Source organism: Musca domestica, unplaced genomic scaffold (genome assembly GCF_030504385.1).
Source record: "Musca domestica strain aabys unplaced genomic scaffold, Musca_domestica.polishedcontigs.V.1.1 7, whole genome shotgun sequence".
Classification (NCBI taxonomy): Eukaryota; Metazoa; Arthropoda; class Insecta; order Diptera; family Muscidae; genus Musca; species Musca domestica.
Window position 1 is genome coordinate 3,598,863 of NW_026712383.1, and position 19,556 is coordinate 3,618,418.

Genomic DNA, 19,556 nt, shown 5'->3' on the forward strand with positions numbered 1-19,556 from the left:
ATAGCTCTCATATATATTTTCGACCGATTTCATGTATTTTATGCACCATACACGATATGTATGTTCGATTCCAAAGAAATTTGGAATATGTAACGGGATTTTGATTAGAAAATAAATTAGTCAAATTATATTAAAATCGGTTCAGATTTGGATATAGCTCCCATATATATTTTCCGCCGATTTCACATATTTGATGCACCCAAAGCGAGAGAGACAAAATTTGGCACCAGAAAAAATTGCCAAATTATATTGAAATCAGTTGAGGTTTGGATATAGCTAACATATATATTTCGGCCGATTTCATATATGTTATGCACCATATATATGACCGATACCAATGAAATTCAGAATGTATGGCGGAATTTGGTTACAATAATAAATGTGACAAATTAATTGGAAATTAGTTAAGATTTGGATATAGCTCCCATACATATATTATCGGCCGATTTCACATGTTTGACGCACCTATTTCAATGAAATATGAAAGGTGTGCCGGAGTTTGGTGTAAAAGTATTTTTTTTTAAATTATATTTAAATCGGATCAGCGAAGTATGTTGCTATCTCAAATTCACTAATTGCAATAGAAATGCCACTCAGCTTCAAAAGATTGCAGTTTACTGCACGCTTGGTATTTGCTATGAAATAATTAAATCCGAAGGACAAACCCTTCGTGTATGTATGTCATGTTACTGCTTTTCTAATGGTTTAGGTTATTTACGCATTAAAGTAATGCAATATTTTTTTTTTAATTTTTAAATTTGTTTTTTTTTTTAACCAACATATATTCGTAAATAAAATTTTGAATGCATATAAAATCAAAACGGGTAGCGAAGCGCACCGGGTTCAGCTAGTCAAAGTATATAAATGTTGACTTGCTTTATAATTATTCAATCATTTGACCTTTTAAGGGATACATCCGAAGGAGTTTGTCAAAATTGTCCATTTTGTATATGACCTAAGCCTGATACAAATATTTCAATGGGTCAGTTTTGGACTATATCTACTTCATTCACTCCAACAGAAAGGTTGGTCCGATGTCCACACATTCATTATTAAAAATACTGAGATGTGTACAATTTGAAGAGAATCGGATGGTTATTTCGCATTTTATGACAATTTTGTTATTCAAATATTTTATCCCTTTATGGGGAAGGTGCTAGAAGAAGTGGCCCGATATACCCCTTCTTCATACCAGATCTCGTGTTTATAAAAATATTGAGATGAGTAAATTTTTAAAAGAGAATCGTATGCTTATTTCGCAATTGACGAGCTTCGTGGTTTTCAAAATGTGGACCATTTGTGGGGGAGGTACCAAAAGGAGTGGGTAGAAATATTGGTATGTGTTGAGTTTAAAAGGAATCGGATGCTCAATTCGTGCTTTATGAGCCTCATGGTTATTCAAAATGTTCATCCGTCGTTGGCGAGGTACCAGAAGGAGTTGTCCGTTATATCCGCTTTTAATACCTGTTTATGTGATGGGTGAATCGGAAGACACTCGGACTCTTATTTCACATTTTATAAGAGTTATGGATGGAGTGGGCCTATGTTGTCCATTTTTGAACCTGAGCCAGCACTGATAAAAACATTAGGACTTGCAAAGTGTTCTATGCTCTAAATTGTTTTTCTGTGAAAATTTTGACCTTTTGTGGGACAGGTACCAGAAGAAGTGGACCGATATTGCATCTTCGAAGTCGATCTAAGTTTGGACCAAATCAAAGTTTGGACCCTCGGTAGCCCTATGGCTGAGAGTATAAAAATATAAAACAACTCTTAATCTCCACCTTGAGGTAAAGAAAGAGTATAGTAATCCTTTAAAAACAAAAGAGTCAGTATTTCATATTCGACAGACTTTCAATTTTGCCAGTGAAATCTGTTTGAAATTCCAGTAAAAGTTTCAAAATACCATGCGGTGTCATTATATGGTGGCTATATCAGAACGAAAAGCAGAACTGTGTTGGCTTGTTTGTTCGGGATACTATAGTATTTTGTTGTTGCAAAATTGGTCAGGCTTAATCCCTTTATTGTTATTTTTATAAAAACAACGTTTGTTTATTAGTGGAGAACGATGGTAATTTTTACCAGGCGGTAAGGCAGGGAATACCTAGGTTCCGAAAAGAGCCACCAATCCTCATCAGTTCCCTTGTTTTTTGTCTGGGATATTCTCCCCAGAAGTTATTTTAAAAATAACTTCTATGACAAAAAACTTTTTTTACCCAAGTGACGAGATCGTTAGCTCAATATAATAGGAACCAAAGAATTACATAAAACTAACATTTTTTTCGAAAAACTATATAGGCAGCGGTTATTATCTATTGCGAGATTCAAATACCATATTTGAAAAATGTGGCTAAAATATCAAATATTCGGAGGTACTGTCGAATTTTGAGCTAAAAAAATGTAGCTAAAACCAGCAGAATACCGAATATTTAGAGGTACATTTATATGGAAGAATTCATTACGACCCCTAAGTAACGAATTTGAAAGACTTCCGTTTGATAAATGTAGATAAAATCATCAGAATACAGAATATCAAATGGTGCCGTTATATGGGTGCTTTAGGAAAACTTGAACCTATGTGGACAATATTCTGACGAAGGAAATGGAACCCATTTCAAACTATAAATACGGAATTTGAAAAAATTCCATTTGAAAATGTGATTTAAAACGTCCAATTTTTGAATATCTGGAGGTTCCGTTATGCAGGGGGCGGACGTCTACTGACAAAAAACACATCTGTGCAAAATTGTAGTCTTCTGTTTCATTTAGTTAGAAAGATAGCAGACAATTGCTGATCAATAATATTCAAACTTTGTAGGGTCTAATATAAGTATTTCGAGAAGTTCCAAGCGGAATGACAATGTTAATATACCCTCGATAGTATGGGGGAGAGTATAAAAATATAAATGAAAAACTTGCAGTGAGTCGTCAGTTCACTGCACATTTCATTCCCAGCAATCTTCGCCAGGCCGACCATTATAAAACTAACCAATCATAAATTTGATTGCTTCGATTTTTTTTCATTTCTCCGATCCTTCACATTATTCCAATGGAAAGTGCTTTTGCATAAAACCACAAAGATCAGGACACAAAAACCAATTAAGTCTAATCCAGTTAAATTATACATTTTATTATACATATACACATACACATGTACGTATCTATATAAGTGTGTGTGTGCGCATTACACTTGTGTGCGTATCATCCGTTTTATATAAGATTAATACTACTACAACTACTGTTACGACTACAAATTATGTACTAACATGAGAGTTCGGCTAGTTTGGAGCAGAGTGTGTAAAATCGTATCGTATCTGGTTTGCATGTAATACCAACCAACGGCGATGACGATTACGACGACGAAGTTTGCTGGCCTGGCCTTGTTTGTAACTCTCTGTCCTGTGGGTTTTTTGTTTTTGTTTTTTTTGTATTACACTTTACTCTCCTCATCCAATTTTTTTGCTCCAACAGCGCCACTTCCTTTTTCCAATGAAATGCCAAACCGTGTGCCATCGGCTACTCCTCCTTGCCTGCCATCGTCGTCGTCCTAGTCCCCGTCCCCATCCTCATTCTCATCGTCTCACCAAGGACAATGTGTATTTTGCTCATTTACTTGGCTCTGTAATTATACGAGTGTTTGTGTCACTCTCATATTTATGTAGTTGGTGCGTGCAAGCGTATCTAATGGATTCATAATAGGATTTTGCAATTTTCATTCTGGATGTTTTGTTCGGTTCTTGTTTTGAGTTTTTTATTTCGCATTTTTTCTCTCTCGCTCGTTTTGTTTGTAGCTGTACTTTTGCATGCTTTGGCATATTTTCTTGTTCGCCCTTTCGTTGTTATTATTATTACTATTGTGTTCTTTTTTTTTTGCTCAGCTGCTTCGTTTTGTTCCACTTTTCGACAAGGCTTTGGAAATTAATGATGAAGTTACACACTCTATCGTACTCTTTTTTCGTAGTTGTTTTTGTTGTAGCTGGTTATGTGTTCTCAGCATGTGGCGGTTCTGGCAGTAAGTTAATGCGTGAAGGAGTGTAAATGAATAGTATTTTCCTAGTATTTACCTATTAAGGTATTAAACATTAACTTTGTTGTACTTAAAGTAAATAGAAAAAAAAGCAAAATTGGATGTAGAATTGAAACTGCAGATTGTAGTATAAGAGGTTTGATTAAAAATTGTGCTGAATATTGCAAACAAAGTTATAATGAACCTGGCCACCTAACTAAACATAGAATCTTGCAATTTTGCATCTCCGTCTTCACTGAACTGACATCTTTCCTTGGCATAGAAGAACCTTATAAAATATCAAATTGGAAACATTCCATAATGTTTTCCTTAAAATAGGTTTTTTTAAACAAAAAAAAAAAAAAAAAAAATCAACCATAATATACAAAATAGACCTTTGAAATCACACAAATTTACAAATCTGAGTTGTGATGTAGAGTTAGGGTTCACTTTACAAACATATCTCTATTTATCCCTAGTGTGCAAAAATTATTCGGGGCCAAAGATCAATATTTTTAGTTTTCTGTATTCTAAATCCATAAGTTTACTCAAAAGATTGCTCCAACGAAAGATGTAGATCATAACATCATCGTCATTAACGCCACCATTGCTAATATATCGAAATTATTCAAAATATTATTTTTCAAAAAATTTACCCTCAGAAGGAGCTTTTGGAAATCGTTTACTGTTCTCTTCGCTATTCCTTAGATAAATGAGTTTTCGAAAACGATGACTGTTTTGAATAATAGATACCATTTGTAATGGAATGAGATATCACTTATTCACACTAGATCAAATCTCCAATTTTCTCGATTCTACACGCCGGTGGAAAATACTCTCTAAGAGTACGAGTTTTGCAAGATGTTAACTCCCCCGTTTTATTTGGAAGCACTCGGACTACTCCTTTTTGAAAAATAAGGGCGAGACTCAAAATGTTCGAAATAGAGTAAAAGGGTACACTAACTTTGTCACTCTGATCGTAACATCCCTTTGGAAATGGCTTATGACAAAGTGTCGATCACCTTAAACAAGCGTTACGCCGGGAATGGGCCAAAATACCGCAGAGCAACATTCGGGCAGCGTGTGACGGTTTCATTGGTGAACAATTCGAACAAATCTAAACTTATTTTAAAATTTGATGCTATTTGTGGCATTTTTTGCTTTCATTCAATAAAATGAAAAAAAATAAAAAATTGTGTCGTTTAACTTTGTTTTATTTTTTTTATCTCACCCTGTATATTCATATTCATTGAATCAGGATTATATTCATAACCAGCATAAAATTTTAAGTCCATTAACGGTACCTCCCGATATTCGGCATTTTGATTATTTTCGCTACACGTTTCCGTGGATTTGTTTAAAAAATGGTATTAGTTATTCGTCCACGTTTTCGTATGGCCGCCATATAACTGTACCTCCCGATATTCGGTATTTTGACGATTTAGCGACATTATTTACCTGAATTGTTTCAAATTTGGTATTTGAAGTTCGTAATGGATACTACAGCCTATGACAGAAAATTGTCTGTGCAGGTCCACGTCTTCGTATAGCCCCCATATAACTGTACCTCCCGATATTCGGTATTTTGATGGTTTTAGTCTCATTTGTTTTGCGGATTTGTCCAAAAATTTAAATATAAAATTGTCAACATGGATTACCGTTTTGGTATAGCGCTCATATAGCGGACTCATCTACTTTTTTTAAATTCGCCTGCATTATCCAAACGGTCATACTGGTATTTTTAGTTTAAAGTGAAAAACACATTTGAATTCAGATACTTTTATATAAATTTGTTTTCTTTACCCAATGGTGGAGAATATTAAAGGGTCGGCCCGGCCTAGTTTTATGTTTTTATATACCCTTCACCATAGTATGGAGTGAATATTAAGTTTGTCATTCCATTTGTAACACCTCGAAATATACATTTTAGACCCAAAAAAAATATATATTCTTGATCAGCATAAAATTATATCTCGATTTAGCGATGTCCGTCCGTCTGTGGAAATCACTCTAGCTTCCGAACACGGCAAAACTCAGAAATGAAGTAGGTTGATAACTTTTTATTAAACTGTATATTATATCTGCAGGACTTTTGGTATTGAAAATGGGCCATCTAGATTCACGTTTTGGTGTAGTCCCCATATAACGTTTCCCCCCATATTCGGTATTTTGATGATTTTAGCGATATTATACACCGGAATTGTTTCAAATTGTGTGTTTGAAGTTCGTAATGGATACTATAGCCTATGATAGAAATTTGTCTGTGCAAGTCCACGTTTTGGTATAGCCCCCATATAACGGTACCTCCCGACATTCGTTATTTTGATGATTTTAGCGACATTATTTACCGATTTTCTTCTATTTTCGCATTTGAATATTGTAATGGCTTATGACAAAAGTTGATTATGCAGATTCACGTCGTCGTATAGACCTTAATACATGAAGATTTTAACAGAATTTTTAACGGATTTTATTATTTGAAAATTTCCAAATTCGTTCGAAATGGTGGAGGGTATTCCGCCGGGCCGAACTTACAGCTTTTTTACTTGTTGTAAGAGTAAATTAAGTGGAAAAATAATTTTTGTAGATTAGTTTACATCTGTGTGCGTAATGGCAAACAGTGTTAGAAGATCGTGTAAAAAAGCCATGAAGAGTTTTGCAACTACAACGAATAATCACTCTTTCATAATTTTACGAATGTAACTGGTAGATTTAATTACATTTTCCGCTAATTTTAAAATTCTTAAGCCTTTTTTTTTATTCATTTTTGATTCGTGAGTGATGTCAACTCTTACGAGTTTCCATTACTTTCTTAATAGAAAGTCCGTCCGCCATAAGAGTTATTTTTCGTTTCTAAAACAAGTAAGCAAAGGTTGTGGTCGTGCAGTCCAGACCATATGAAACTCTGCAACACTGTAATATATTGAAAGGCTCCTATAGCTCTAAACCCATTTTGGTCTATTTTGTTTTGGAAATAAAGCCATACAGTTCTGCAAAAATGTTTCCTTTGGTTATTGACCGGTGGCATGTCTTGCTGATACACATTCAAAAAAAAAAAAAAAAAAAAAAAATTAACACAAAAGTTGTAGTCCATTTTACCCACTAAATATTATCGATGGCCACACAAAATGTTCGGCTTCTGTCCGAAACTCTAATCTCATGGAAATTCCGTTTTCGTCTTTTCCGTCTTTTTGACTACTAAACTAACTACTAAATATGTTGCGATCATCTTTAGAAACAATAGGTTGCTATTCTGATCCAAACCCAAACCTCATGACAAATTTCGTGAGGATAGGACGACTGAACATAATACCCACAATACATTCTGTTATAGGGTATACAAAAATAATACAAAATGTACAATTGAAAGTAAAATTTAGACAATTTCACGAAATACATTTTGATTCGTTGAAAAATGTCAAAATCAGTCCAGCCCGTCCTGATTTATGGTCGCGGGTACTAAAAATATTCGTGGTTTAATGGAAATTTTGGTATTTTTTTACACAAAAGTTATGATCCATTTTACACTCTATATAATATACGCTGATCATCCGAATGTGTCTGCTCATGATTGCGATTAGAGTTATATCAAACTAGTTCATAGTTCAGTATACCGGTTCCTAAACGTATGAGTGATTTCATAAATTGTATATATTCCATATTACTTATACGTCCGTAGGACACACACCCATATAAGGATTTAGGTACATATAATGCCTTAGTACAAAAATGCCAATACGTAAGGGACATTAGAACTTGAACTTTTTTTATTGTTTTTTACGTATAATAGTATTTTATACCCTACACCACAAGGTGGTCAGGGTATTATGTCTTTGAGCATTTGTTTGTAACAGACAAAAGGAAACGAGATAGACCCATAGTTCCTTTTGATGATCTGCATAGAATCACATTCTGAGTCGATTTATGCATGTCCGTCCGTCCGTCCGTCCGTCCGTCTATGTATTTTTGTAAAGTACAGTTCGCATTTATTGCCCTATCCAGATGAAATTTTGCACAAATCATTTGTTTGGCCCAAGGACGAACCCAATTGGAATTGGAGATAATCGGTCAAAATTTAGATATAGCTCCCATATATATCTTCGTCCGATTTGCCTTTTATTGTGCACCAAACGTGTAATATCAGTCCGAATAGTATGCAATTTTGCATGTACGATCAGAATGGACCTGAAAATAAGTATGCCAAATTTGATCGAAATCGGTTCAGATATAGCCATAGCTCCCATATATATATATTGTTCATCCGATTTGTTATTTTTGTCCTCCACTTTTGGTGTCTTGGATAGAGCTACATCTCTCTCTTGTTTTGAATATGTTACTAAATTTGATATTGAGTGAAGAAATATAGCTGAAATCCAGAAATTTTATACTGCGGTCTCTCTTGGTGTCTTGTGTTTTGATGTGGAGGTGATTTTGTAAGTGCGTACTATATTTGTTCGATATGTACTAAATTAAACTAAATTTGTTATTGGGCAAAGGTATAGAGCAGAAACTCTGAAATTTGATATAGACGTCACTGTTTACAGGGTTTACATTTTGAACATTTGTGGCGAATTTGAAATAGTTTTGGGCAGAAGAAGTGGATGTGGATCCATTGCGCAATGGTTTACTGATACTCTCCTCTGCAAACTTCAAAGTGAAAGATTTTAAAAATTGTTTAAAAACATTTTCCTATTATCAAACTGAACATAAATAAAATGGCCCAACACGAACTGTTAGAATGGATCTAAAATTTTAAGGCGGATTTTTCTCGAAACTTTTGAACATTTGTGGCGAAGTACTAGAATAAGTTGACTGATATTTTCCATTTTCACTCTAGCTGCAATATAAATAAAAATAATATGATCCGATAAATTGGATATTGATTTCAACTTTAAGGAAGTTATTATTACTCAAAATGTTGACATTTGTTTTTGGGTGGGGCGGTGCTCAGGTATGGGTGGACCAATATTTTTCATTTTTAATCCTAAACTATTTCTTATCTAAGTATTAGGATGCGCTAAGTTTGATGGAAATCGGACATTTATTTCACGTTTTATAAGAGATATTATTGTTTAAAATTTTGACCTTGGTGGAGAGCTTACTAGAAGAAGAGGACTAGTGTTGCCCGTTTTCGCCCCTGGCCTAAGTCTTATCTGAATAGCGCAATGTGCCAAATCCGACCAAATCCGACAATCCGTTATTTTGATTTGGCACATTTTGGTGGTATCAAAAGGCATAGACACGCTGTGGTCATATGGCAGAGGATATAAAAATTAAGAACTCCTTAAAGGGCATATTCCATCGGCCAGATTTTATTTCACGTGTTCAGATCCCTAAACCTGCACTTTTTAAATTTAAACTTATTGCTTAGAAAATGCACGCTTGTCCAGACATTCATGCATTCGGGGAATATACACAAAAACTTAACAAGAAATATACTCACCCAGTTTAATTGTTGGCAACATTAACCAGTAAACAACCAATTAAGCAAACTTTTTTGCAATAATGATGTATAGCTTCTTTATGATTTAAACTCCCATCATGTCTGTGGGATTTTATGTTTCGCTTCTCAAAGAAAATATATTTCCTTAGCACTTCTGTATGAAAATACTTTCCGCTTTGAAGTTGGTCTCTCTCCCTCTCTCCTCTCTCTCACTCACTCTCGCTCGTTCATTCTCGAGAAAAGTTAATTTTGTTAATTTGCAAAATCCTTCATTATGTCATGTGCCGCGGCATTCACTGGCCACCCGGATGTATGACGCTGAAAACGGAGTAGGGCCGAAGAAATCCAATTAAACTTTTTCCAACTCTGCACTGTGGCACAAAAGTAGCAACAACAACAGACCAGCAAGGAAGGCAACGCAGCAGATGAGAAGGTTTCATCGTTGAGATGTTTTGGCGTAAATTGTGGTGTTCTGATGCTGTAGTTACTTTTGTTGTATTTTTATTGTTGCTGCTTCTGTTGTTGTTGTTGTTGTTTATTCTATTATTCCACTTTTAAGTTTATGGCTGATGTTGTCGTTGATGAAAATGACCCAAATCTTGGCATAAGTTTAACAATTTCTTTCTTTCCTTCTTATACGATTTTGTTGTTGTTTGTGTGGCAATATTGTTGCTGCCTGCAAAGAAAGAAACCAAGACCACCACCAGCACCACTCTACCACCATATTGGAACGTTGAGAAGAACTTTACCAAGTAGTTTTCTTTTTTTATATTATTTTGTACTTAGATTTTTGCCAGGATATTTTGCGTGGTCTTTGGTGCTTCAAAAAAAAACCTCTAAAACCCAGTAATGGCATTGGGAGAGGGGAGGAGGGTCGCTTGAACTCAGGGCAGAGCGTTGTTAAAGCGGAGGTGGATATTCTGGTTGTTGATGGTGGTCAAGAAATGCCAGGCTATTATTAAATAAAAGTCTGGCCGGTTGTCACGTCTTGCTGACAATTCGTTGTTATTCGTCTCCTGAGTTGGGCCAAGAAAAGAAATTAAAAACCAAAGTTTATGTAGCCGATGTCTCCGAGTTATAAGCGTTGCATGTGTGACTTGTTCCGTTTTTCGGCCTTTAACCGAAAAATCCTGCTTACAAATTCCATAGACATACAAACAAACATATACATTTTGTACTGCTTAAATAACAAACAATGTTTATTTGTTGGCCTTTTTGTGTGTGTTGCCATTGATGTTGTTGTCGTTGTCATTGTTCTTGTTTTTATTGCAATTGCTTGCACTGGAGTTAAATTGCTGAGTTGAACTGAACAGAGTGACAACAGCAACAAAAGTCGGTGACACATCTCAGCAGAAAAAAGGACGAAACGAAATTAAACTAAAAAAGGACCATCACATAAACATTCGACGTAAGGGTGTGGGTGTGCAGGACGGGGGCGGCAAGTATTCATTGTATTGGAATACAAAGTTATTGAGGTCATACCGTAAAATAGCTACAAATGGTTCATTTTATTATAAGGGAAATGCAGATAGGCCAACTTACACTACAACTTGCAAAGGAAGAGGGGAAAGAAAGATGGCGACCTCATTATCGTTGTAGTGTTTCGAAATTTAAAAAAAAAAATAGTTCGCAATGCATTGGGGATTTGGAAGGTTGAAAATTGCTTTTACAGTTGGCTTTTTATACCCTCCACCATACTATGGAGGGTATATTAACTTTGTCATTCCGTTTGTAACTCCTCAAAATACTCTTGTCAGACCCAACAAAGTATATATATTCTTGATAAGCGTAAAATTCTAAGTCGATTTAGCGATGTCCGTCTGTCTGTCCGTCTGTTGTAATCACGCTATCTTTCGAACGAATTCAGATAAAAGGCTAAAATTTTGCACACATGTTTATTTTTCAGTAGGCAGGTTAAGTTCGTAAATGGCCCATGTAGGTCCACGTTTTCATATAGCCCCATATAACGTTATATCCCGATATTCGGTATTTTGATGATTTTAGCGACATTATTCACCGGAATTGTTTCAAATGGATTTAGAGTTTGTAATAGGAACTACAGTCTATGACAGAAAATTGTCTATGCAGATCCTGGTACCTCCCTATGTTAGGTATTTTGAAAAGTTTAGGTACAATACCCACCGAAATTGTTTGACATGTCGTATTCGAAATTCGTAATGGATGCTGCAGCCTATGACAGAAAATTGTCTATACTGGTCCAGGTCTTCCCACAGCTCTGATATAACTGTACCTCTCTATATACGATATTTTGATGATTTTAGCTACATTATTCACCGTTTATTTCAAGTTTCGAATTTGAATATGCTAATGGCTTATGACGAACAATGCCTATATATGTCCACGTCGCATAGACCCCAATATAAGGGCTATAATCGGTATATTTAAAATTTTAACAAAACTTTTTTACGGATTTTATTTTTGAAAATTTCCAAATACCTTCCAAATGGTGGAGGATATTCAAAGTTCGGCCCGGCCGAAATTACTGCTTTTTAACTTGTTTCATGCATATTTAGTGTAATACATACCTAATCTGCTAAAAACTACCTATTCTCGGGAGCATTGCAGAAATTATACCCACACATTTTTATTTTTGTTAGCCCACATTCACATTGAAACTGAATTTTGAAGAAAACCACTAACTCATCTCATCTAACTCATCACATATCGCATGATATAAGGGGAATAATTTTACATTTCATTAAAATTTGACCCTTTGTAGGAAGGGTACCAGATGGAGTGTTCCGTTCTATGATTTCTTTCTACCAGGCTAACAAGTGCCAACTACTTCGTCAGTGAAAAGTCCACCCATTTTGGATTCGTTCCAACTATTCATGTAGTTCTTTTTTAGTACTCAAAATTTGTTCAGTTAATTTTTTTTTTTAATAAAAACTTAATAAGCCGTACCAAGTCTACGTTCCAAGGTTTTATATATTATTAAAGTTTTTCTTTTTCAGAAAGAATAATAGGAAACGGGTTTTACCTTTTACACCAAAAAGTCTTCAAAATCTTTCGGTTTGATGTTTATCGAGGAGTATATTAATAAATCCATTGCACAATGGACCTACATACAATTTTTCTGTCCAAAACTATTTCAACGTCTCAATATGTAAGCCCTCGAAACAAACAGTGACATTCATATACAATTTTAAGATATCTTCCTTCACTTAATACCAAATTAAGTAACATTTAGAACACATATACAAAACAAGCTACACTCTACATACTAGACAACAACAGTGGTAAAAAAATAGTTCCATTGATTATTTTTCGATCAATTAAAGTAAGCATTTCTAAAACCACTTCTATATCATAACCACAGACACCAACAATTTCAGTTCTAATCATTCAACCAATAACAAATTTAGTACCATTAAATACTTTTTGTACAATTATAATACACGCTTACAAAGCCAGCTCCATATGCCAATCCTAGATACCAACAAAGGCCTCAATATCAAATATGAAAACAATTTCGTGATTCCATCCCTATCCCTTCGCCCAATATCCAATTTAGTTCAATTTAGTACATTTCGAACAAATCACAGATATAAACAGAGACCTCAATAACAAACTTCCGAATCCCAACTTTATCTCTTCACCCAATACCAAATGTAGTACCATTTAGTACTTTTCGTACAATTACAGTACACATTTCCAAAATCACTTCTATATTTTAAGCACAGCTCGATTTCAGCTCGATCCCTTCACCCACTAGTTCAATTTAGTACTTTTCGAACAAATATAGTGTGTATTTCCAAACCCACCTAAAAATATCAATCCCAAATGTGAACAGAGACCTTAATAACAAACTTCGGAATTCCAACTCTATCCACACATTCACCGCTAAGTTTCTGAATTTCATCTCCATTCCTTCCACTAAGACCAAATTTAGAACCATTTAGTACTTTTCATACAATAGTAATACAAACTTACGAAACCACCTCCATGTGTCAAAGCTAAACATGAACAGTGATCCTAATACCAAATATCAGATTTCAAGCACTATATTTTCCCTCAATATCAAATTGTTCCAAATATAGTAGAATTTAGTGCTTTTCGTGCATTTTTAGTAGACATTTACATAACCACCTCTTTATCACAAACCTACCACCAACATGGACCCCAATACAAAATTATGCCAAATATAGTGCGATTTAGTATTTTCTGTGCACTTGTAGTACACATTTTCAAAACCGCCTCCTTATCACAAACCTACCACCAACAGGGACCCCGGAACAAAATTTCAAAATTCCAGCTTCATCCGTTGACCCTAAACAAAACAGTTCAAAATTTAGTACAATTTAGTTCAGTTCGCACACTTTGAACACATTTCCAAAACCACCTTCCTATATCAAACTTACTTTCCAACCTCATACCAAATTTCAAGTTTTTAGCTCCATTTGTTCACATAATACCAAATTATACCATTTTAGAAGTCTTTTAGTACGAATTTTCAAAAGCACAGCCTTGTACAATGCAAAGTAACCTAGTTCAAGGGGCCATTTTATTTTGGTTTTTAAAAAAGATTTTGTATTTTCGACAAATTTACCACTATTTACCACTGCCAGCCTGCGTTGTGGAAATACCAAGTAAATTTGATAGCACACGGTTTGAGTTTCGTGTTTTTAGGCTAAACTTTCTTGAGGCTTTTATAAGGCTCTATGACCATATACAATGAGACTCAAAAATTTTCGGAAAATTTAAGAAAGAGCTTTGAAAATTTATATGGCGTTCTGAATTACTTCAAGATCATTGGTTAAGAAAATGGGTTTGGTAAGTCCAATTTTTGCTATAGTCTTATGTAAGGTTCTTAAGTGCATTGTTTCACTTTTTATTTATGCTAGCTCAACCCTTTACACTAATGCCACATTTCAGATTTCAAGCACAATCCGTTCCACAAATTTAGTGATTTTCGTATACATGTAGTGCACCTATCTATAACCACAATTCTTACACTTAGTACACATTTTCAAAACCAAACCCTCGTATTAACCACACTTCCCAAACTTGATTTTAATACCAGCTGTCAAGATTTTTGCAATCCGTTTGTATCGAATTTCCAAAAATTCGGCCTTTTCTGACTTCTTCACATCAACATTAACCTATATGCACCATTTTAAGATTTTAGCTTCACCTGGGCATTGAATCATTAGTCGTTCACTCACTGAAATATTTTCAAAATACATGTTTCGAAATGAATGCAGTGTTCACTTAAATGGTCGCTACTCAGTGATAAGATGCTAAATCAGCGATAAGATGCTAAAAATTAAATTAAATGGACCGTACTATTAATTCAAATAAATGTATCTGAATTTTATATGTATGTATTTATACATTGAATCATTGTATAGAGGGTATATTAAGTTAGTCATCCCGTTTGTAACACCCCGTCTGTGAGATGTTTTTCTTATTTTAGTCACAAGGCAACAACCTTGCAATGAACTGTCTATATAGTTTCAAGTTTTGGTATAGTTCCCATTTGACCGTACCTCCAAATATTCTGTATTTTAAGGATTTTTGCTACATTTATCGCCTTTGTATTTAGTATTCGTAATAGGAGCCGTCTTCTCTGGCAGATAATTTTATATGAAGCCCCCATATTACTCTACCTCCAAAAATTCGAATTTAGCTATTTTTTTACTTATTTATTTTTTTATACATATCTATAGCTCCTAAAAAATCGCCCTTTATAATGGATACAGGGATATTTTTCTTTGGTAATTTATAGTAACATTTGATGAAGAATTATTTTTATCTCTGATATTGTCCCTCTAAAATGATGCTTTGTTGTAGAATTTTCCATAAAATAACGTTAAGTACAGCTTTAACCCTAAAATGTGTTTTTATATCATCCGCCATTAAAGTTTGTCATTTTGTTTTTAACATAGAGCTTTGAAAGTTGGCACAATAGTTCGTATTATGACTAGGATGGTTGGTATTGAAAATGAGACATGGCCTCCACGTTTTCGTATAGCCGCCATATAAAGGTACCTCACGATATTCGGTATTTTGATGATGTGGTTAAAACCATATCGACGGATTTGTTTAACAATTGGTATTTGTGGTTCGTAATGGGTTTCTAGTTCCGGTTGCGGTATACTGTATATAATTCCACGTTTCCCCATAGCCCCCATATATAAACGTACCTTCCGATATTTTGCCACCTTTTTCCACGGAAGTGTTACAAATTTGATATTAAGAGTTTTTAATGGGTTCTACCTCTGACTGCATGGGTCTACATTTTTCTATAGCCTCCAGAGAAAAATTGGTATTTGTTGCTCCTTGATTCCAGATCCTGTGGCGGAACATTATATACATTAACGGTAATTTCGGTATTTTTATGATTTTAGTCACATTTTTCCATCGTTTTGTCTGAAAATTGGTATTTTTAGTTCAGGATTCAGAGCCATGTAGTTTTCCTATAGTGCACATATAACGGTACCTTTGGATGTTCGGCATTTTGACGATTTAAGTTACATTTTCCAACGGTATCACCCACTTTTTTGTTTTTTGTAAACTTTAACTGCTTTATCCAATCGATCTCACTGGTATTTTTAGTTGAAGATGGTACACATTGGAATCCAGATACTTTTGTAAAAAAAATTCTTTAGCTAATGGTGGAGGGTACTTAAAGTTCGTCCCGGAACAAAATAATATTTAACTTGTTAATATTTATGAATTTCTTGCATTTAGGCAAAATTTAGAGATTTTGACCAATAGTGAAATTTTTGACTAATAATTTTGAAGGGAGTTTTTAACCAAAAATTGAAAAAAGGACAATAAGTACCCTTATACTGACACGATTGAACGTTAAAATTATTGATAAAAATAATCCTCGTATTGCTAACAGTAATATTGCCGAAGACAATACATATCTGAAATGCAAGGATTCCTAAGAATCCTGATCCGATAATCCCTCCTTTTTGTATTACTTTGCGATATAAACTTTAAACTTTACATTGATGCGGATTTAAGATGTCGGAGATACAGCAAAATACACAGAAATTTAAATTTTTAATTGTTTCACTTGGTTTTTTATTTATTTATAAAGCATTGTACCAGTTTTTAATATATATTGCATTGTTGATATTGTTTTTGTTTTATCGATTTTAAAATGTCAAATTCAATAGGGCGAATAATTGTCAACGTTATGCATACGACACATAGTATTTCAAAATATATAGTCTCTCGGGATATGTTAATCAAACGAGTATTTTAGAAATTAGTTAACATTGGTATAATTAAAATTTATGTGTCCCCATGATGCGTGTATTGATTTGATATACATTTACGTTGTTTTTTTTTTCAGAAAATCTAAAGGGATTTTATTGAAAAAAACTTTTATGAACCACACTTCATTCATCTTAATTCATGTGGTATGGCCTATTGGCGATAAAAGTTAATCGTACACCATGCCTCTGACCTCAAGAGGAAGTTGTATTCAATAGCGTCCACCTACCACAGTCAAGGGTCGAACACCCCCCAGTTCGTATCCTTTGAAATTTTATTGAAATTTATTTACTTTGTCACTTTAGAAGTGATAGGTCGACAGTTGGGGACTAGGACATTTCACAATTTGGCACCTGTGACATGTTCATCGTTTTTCAAACGTTTTAAAGCAAAGCCAACTGGTCGGCAGTCCATTGGTCTGGCCGATTCTTAAAATGGCACAAAATTAAAATGACCCGTGTCAGTATTACAAATTTTCCACATGAGCGGCAGTAAAGACAACAATCAAAGCACAAAATTAAACACAGCATCAAGGATGGCAGCAAGCACCCAGTCATTCATTCGTTCATTCATCCTACCAATAGGCAGTGTGTTCTCCAAGTCTACCCAGTTTTTAGGCAAACTCACACTCGTGCACACGGGCACACGGGCACACTTTAGGCTTCTTTTAAAACACCATCGTCCATGCATCCACCCCTCACCCACTTTGTGAATACAAATATGGTAACTGCTCCATATATTCAGCCAAATTAGAGACAGCATTTCAAAAGTTAATGCTACAAATTAAATGTACTCCTCGGCTGCACACCTTTGGTGAAAGTGTCCCATTTTGTAGGCTGGGATTTTTTCTGTCTTTTCCATGTCACCGTCATGCTTAGCAAACAGCGGCAGCAACAGTCAGTCGACTGCAGAGGAGTATAGATACCTGAAACTTAAATGAAATGCTGGATGTGGTGTTTCTAAGCAATGCCCCTCTTCCACACACACACACATTACTAACACTCTTTCATTTGCCAACTGGTCTTTTCGGCGAATTCATTTGCAAGGAGAGAAATAGAGAGACAGGGGAGAGGAAGGAGCCCTTAATGTTTATGTAGAGGAAACGTGAGAGAAACATTTTTGAGTGAGTGGATTAGACTCTTGACAAACCGAAAGGTGATTTACTGCCTCAGATAAATACAAAGGTAAAACATAATACCAATACATACATAGATGCAGGCAGTGACACTAAATTGCCAAGACCAAAGAAAGCCTACATCGAGTTAGGCACGAACGAACGAATTTTCTAATATTGGCTACCGTGAATAGATAATTAAGTTTTGATAGGCTAGGTTTAAAACTATACCTTTATATACCCTTAGACATATGGCTAGAGAGGGTATATATCATTTGATACGGCCAAAACGTGCCTAGTCGAAATAACGGTTTTAGACCAAATCCGGACTGGACCAAATCCGTTTAAGGATATTTGGAGTCGATCTAGCGATGTCTGTCGGTCTGGCTGGTGCGCACGACTTGGTACATCGTAATATTTTTGTCAAAATTAGATCGAGTTCGGAGATGGGCGATATCGATCCACTCCTTCGGGTACCACCCCCACAAAAGGTCAATATTTTCAAAAAAAGTATTTTACTGCAGGGAAAGAGAAAGGTTAATCCGGGTTTTTTCCAACTATGTAAATCCTAATATTTGCATCAGTGCTAGGCTAGGTGCAAAAAAAGACAATATCGGTCCACTCCATTAAGTATTTTACCCACAAAAGATCAATAATAATGAATAATTAAACTCTTATAAAATATGATCTAAGAGTCCGAGTGTCTTCATGTTTCTTCACCGGCCCACTCGTTCTGGTACCTTCTAGAAGCTCAATCATTCTAGTACCCATGTAGCTCATAAAACGCGAAATTAGCATCCGATCCCATTCAGACTTGACACATCTTAAAAATTCTATCAAAACAAGGACTGTTATAAGGTTGGCGGAGATCGGACCATACCTTCTGGTATCTCATATTGCACAGATTCTATTATTTCTAATAACTGGCTTCTGATGTGGAGATGGGATATATCGGCCCACTCCTTCTGGTACCACCCCACAAAAGGTTAAAATATTGAATATATTAGATATTGGATAAAAGATCAACATAAGATCTTTTATAAAGATGATAGAGATCGGATCACTTCTTCTGGTACCTCCCTTATATACGGTTTAAGATTTTGTTATACAAAACTCTCAAAGAAAGCAAAATAAGCATCAAACTTTAACTCTCTTTAAATTTAACACATACTAAAATTTTTGCAAACACATGATCTGTTGTGAAGACCACTCCAATATTGGTCCAGAAGGAGTGGACCAATATTGCCCATCTCCGAACTCGATCTAAGTTTGGCAAAAATATTACAAAAATATATTATGTACCAAGTTTGGACCAAATTGGATGCTCCCTTCGAGAGTTATCGTGCGCAGCAGCCAGACAGACATACGGACGAACATCGCTAGATCGACTTCAAATGTTCTGAAACGAATTTGATCCAAAGATACCTAGGGTCTAAAACCGTTATTTCGACTATGCACGTTTTCACCGTATTAAATTATATATACCCTCTGTAGCCATATGGCTGAGGGTATAATTAGCATTTGCCCGTAGATAGAAGACAAAACTGAGAATACAAATATTATACATATAATTAATGGGAATTTCGTTCTCACCATACATCTAAAATCAACTTTGGTTTGAGAATTCAAAATCTAATATAGTTTTTTAGCATATCATACAAAAAATGCGAAAAGCCGACACTGGTTTTGACACGTATCTCTTAAATTCATATATTTACCAAGTAATATGTTTGTTTTTCCTATAT

The 19,556-nt window shown here is 34.9% G+C and overlaps 1 protein-coding gene across 1 annotated transcript in view; it reads left to right on the plus strand.

The window, feature by feature from the left end:
* The window catches only part of LOC101893182 (voltage-dependent calcium channel subunit alpha-2/delta-3), a 151,376-nt gene that overhangs the window by 27,950 nt on the left and 103,870 nt on the right, over positions 1-19,556 (plus strand). The gene's annotated exons all lie outside the window — the stretch shown is intronic.